General features: G+C 51.2%; 1 long non-coding RNA gene across 1 annotated transcript; it reads left to right on the top strand.

Moving 5' to 3' along the window:
* Window positions 1-1,551: 1,551 nt before the first annotated feature.
* On the top strand, window positions 1,552-3,795 carry LOC131808131 (uncharacterized). The gene is made up of 2 exons (XR_009344689.1): window positions 1,552-1,620; window positions 2,710-3,795. It is a non-coding gene; the product is annotated as an uncharacterized LOC131808131 (long non-coding RNA).
* Window positions 3,796-4,190: the final 395 nt, after the last annotated feature.

Raw genomic sequence — 4,190 nt, 5'->3', positions numbered from 1 at the left:
GGAGGTATCCTTTGGAATAACTGCTGTTATTATCTGCATGTTACAGCAAGGAAACTGAGGCTGAGGCTGGCTGGGCGACTTGCCCCAGACCACACACTAATAAACAAGTGGAGCTGGGACCCAAAGCTAGGGCATTACCTACACCCACGCCCTTACCAGGCAGCCACAAGACCTTGTGTCTAGAAGTGGCTTGTTCACTAGAAGGAGCCGCCATGGTGTCCATAAGGGGCGGGTCTTCCATTTCGGAAGCCTGGACCCGTTTATTCCCTGATCAGTTCTAGAGGTTGTCCATTTGCACTCACAGCCTGGCGGTCTTGGAACACTTCCAGGAGCTGACACCCTCCCATCACCTCCACGCACGCTCAGAGTCTTTGCTGGCAACTTTTCAAATCGTTCTCATAGTCTTCTTGAGCAGTTTCATTTTCTAAGCCTGCGATCTCATTCATAAGGTGCCTATGAAACAAGTGCTGCTCAAGATTGACTAAGCATGTGAGTAAGGCTTTATTTTAATAGCACCATGTAGGAGGTTTCTTTACAAATGAATGGAGAGTGGAGGAGGGAAACGCTTGCAAACTGCCCACGGACAGGAGCTAAAACCTGTGAGAGCATGCTAACCCAGAATGACTCTTTTCAGTTTCAGGGTAAGCTCTGTTTTGTAACCTCTTCTGCAAAAAAATAAAAAGGCAGCAAGTAATCTTGGGTTCCATGGCAGATCTTAACAATGTCTGCTGTCCCAGTGAATGGAGATGTGTGGACCACAGCAAAGGTACTGGCGTCCCATTCTGAATGCCTGCTTGAGTATCTGCAGCAGAAATGCCCATCTCTGACCAGGGGTGACTGCCTGGTGGGCATTTAAACACCATGACTTTTCATTGTCCTGAGCTGCTCGAGGCCATCCGCAAAACCACTTGGGATGTAATTAGGTGGTGACTGGCTTGGTGATGGGGAAGAACGGGTCAGAATCAGGAAGCGCTGTTAATGGTGCACTCACTGTCTCTCAGGCTTGTGCGTTCAGTCCTCCATGACACTTCCATGGAGGTGCCACCATTTCTAGAAAGCAGCGCTGAGCAGAGCTCTAGCTGAGCCCTTGGCAGCATATGGTCAATGTGGAGCCTCAGAGAGGGCGGCTGGAGGTGGTCATGCCAGATTTGGGTGAACTCCCCAGGCCCGTCCCCATCTAAGTGAATGTCTGTGGGGTATTTTGTAGCCTCTGGACATGTCCCCTAGCTCCCTAAGAGGTGCATGAGATGGCACCTCTGCATCTTTGCCAATCATGGGCCATGGGCTGGGGCTGCTGACCTCTCCCTGGCTCATGCCCCTGCAGGTGCCTCGGTCTCTTCTGGTAGAGAACTGACTCACCACTTTGCAATGACTTCAATCCCCACCACTCTCTCTTAAGGTCACAAAGGCCCCATATTCCCAGCTATTGGTCATTCCCCTGAAAGTGGTCTAATGGCCAAGGCTATCCTTTTTCCCAGGCAATTCTGGCACCAAGGGATCTGCCTAAGCTCCTTTCAGAGGCTTCTCCTTGGAACAGAGATGGGGTCTCTTCCTTTCTCTTGCAGACTCTGGCTACCCCTTTTCCCTGAGCTGCACATGGCCAGGCCAAGAACTGCACAGGTAAGGACCACGCTGGTGGGGGTGAGGGGTGTGTGAAGGAGGCACGCACTGGTCCAGGTGACTCTCCTGCAGAGAAGCACCCAGACAGCTGCCAGCGGGACAGATGCCTGGCCTCTTTGTATCAGGATTGTTCCCTGACCTTGTTTTCTATGTAGGTCTAATTTCCATGGCAGAGTTGTCCCTCTTCCTGTATCATTTTTAATAAGCCACTTCTAGGGACGCCTGGGCGGCTCAGTTGATTAAGCAGCTGCCTTCGGCTCAGGTCATGATCCCAGCGTCCTGGGATCGAGTCCCACATCGGGCTTCTTGCTCCACAGGGAGCCTGCTTCTCCCTCTGACTCTGCCTGCCACTCTGTCTGCCTGTGCTTGCTCTCGCTCGCTCTCTGACAAATAAATAAATAAAATCTTAAAAAAAAAAAAATAAGCCACTTCTAAAAATTGCAAGTATATGATCACTACAGATAATCAAAAGCTACAGAGGGAGAAAGTCAGACTCCCTCCACCATCTCTGAATCCCATGCTGCACAAGGGCCCGCAGTCAGCAGGTGAACGGTGCCAACCTCCCCGTCGTTTTCACGCAAATCCAGTGGGTGCAGCAAAGGCTCGAGGTTATGGAAGTAGGTCTAGGAATGGATCCATGGACCCCTCCCTTGAAGGGGCTGACAATGTGTACACCCTTCTCTGAGGCCCCCGCCCCCTGTGGTGTTGACCCAGCTGCAACTGTCAGGAAATGATCTGCCCTGGGATGGGTGACTCTAAGGATGCAGAGTGGAACATTCTAGATGAGGAGTGGGCTGCAGAAGCTGAGGTCATGCTGGGGTGATTTTCCCTTGCATTCACTGCAAAGCAAGGGGTCAGGGGCTGTCTGTGGATCTTTAATGCTGCTTGTATTTTCAGCATTATCTCCACCATTTCTTGAGATGGTTGTCCTAAATGCAGCAGACTGGTATTTCCTGGTGTGGGGGGGGGTCTTCTTCATGACATGTGATCTCATCAAATTTTCATCTCAAAGTTACTGAATATGGGTATATATTATTTTAACACTGGCACCAGAATCATCCCCTGAATAATTAAATGATTTTGCTTCAGTTTTAGAGATTGTAACACAGTAAAAGTTCAAATGACTGCATGATAATCCACCAAACACAAGAGTTATGAAGCACATGAACAGCATGGTTTGCACCAGAAAGCTAAGGACGGTGGGGCCTTTGTCCACCTGCCCAGTGGCTGAATCCGAAGACAATCCAATCATGCTCCCCACTTCTACCCACCTCTTTGGGTAGAGGTCTTTGAAGTTATGTGATTTTTGTTTTTCAACTAGAGAAGCTCTGTATTATTTCCAAAAGCTTCCAATCCCCATGATTCCAGTTCATGGAAATCTGGCCACACTGGTTAGGTCGGGACTGCACCGCATTCTCTCTTGTTGCTGAGACTGGCAGCAGCAGGCCATGGAGCCCCACTTCCATCAGAATGCCTGCAAGCATGGGCTTCCCACTATGGTTCTCCCAGTCTTGCCCAAAAGGCTGCCAGGCCTCAGCATGTCCAGGCCAAGCCGGACACTCGACCCACTCTGGCCAGTGTGACGGAACTTCTCTCAACAGGACCAAGAGGCAGCATGAGCTACGCCTCCCAAGGACTGCAGCAACCAGGTAGGCTGCCCTGTGAGACCCGGCCTGCTCAGAATGTGCCTCGATCAATGGAGAGGCCCTGCTCCTGATCACTCTCAAGTATAAAGCCTTCTTGTCTGGAGTCGGGGGCCCCAGTAAACCTGACCATTACTCTAGGGCACAGGCATCCCCTCCACCTACCCCCAACACTCTGGAGGACAAGAACACGAGGAGCATCACCTGCTGCTGGTTCTGCACCTGCTGCTGGACAAAGTTTAGCTGCAAACCGGGCATTTGGTCTAGAGAATACTCACCATCCTGGGAAGTAAAAGTGCTCAAAACTGTCCTAAATGCCTCCCAGGCCTAGCCTTGTACCTGCTGGGGATAAGCTACAAGCGGGGTCTGGCCTGGGTCACCCTTACCCTGCACCTTCTCCAGAAGCATGCTCCAGTTGTGACCTTTCCTTGGTTTCTGTAGGATGTGCTACGGACCACGAGAGTTTCATTCTTTCTTATTTTAATGTTATCATCTTCATTTGCATCTTTCCACTAAAATTTTCCACAAATAACTATGGACTATGAGAAATTCTTTGGGAGGAACACTACCATTTTGGGAGGTAGCCCTCTGTTCCACTGACAACAGCCCCCAGCTCCCCACTACGGGACACATGTGTAAATCGAGTCCCAGTGGCCACTGGAAACTTACTCTGCCTCAAGCTGAAGCCACAGTGGCCCGTGCATTGCAGAGACCTGCTGACAGCTCTGGGGGAGCAAAGGAAGGGGGGGGCTGGCAATGGGGTTTAGGTGCAGAAGCCTGGAGCGGGGTAGGGAGAGTGGTGATGGTGGAGGAAGGGTATGGGAGGTGGAAAGAAGGCGAAAGAGGGTAGGGGATGGGCAGGGGGTGAGGGGAGAAGGAGGTGGGGCAGGGGTTTTCTGAAGACATTTGAGAACTGGAGCTGGCGGG

This window comes from Mustela lutreola, chromosome 9 (genome assembly GCF_030435805.1).
Source record: "Mustela lutreola isolate mMusLut2 chromosome 9, mMusLut2.pri, whole genome shotgun sequence".
NCBI classification, from domain to species: Eukaryota; Metazoa; Chordata; class Mammalia; order Carnivora; family Mustelidae; genus Mustela; species Mustela lutreola.
The sequence above is the reverse complement of the archived record's forward strand: the minus strand, read 5'-3'. Positions and strand labels throughout refer to the sequence as shown.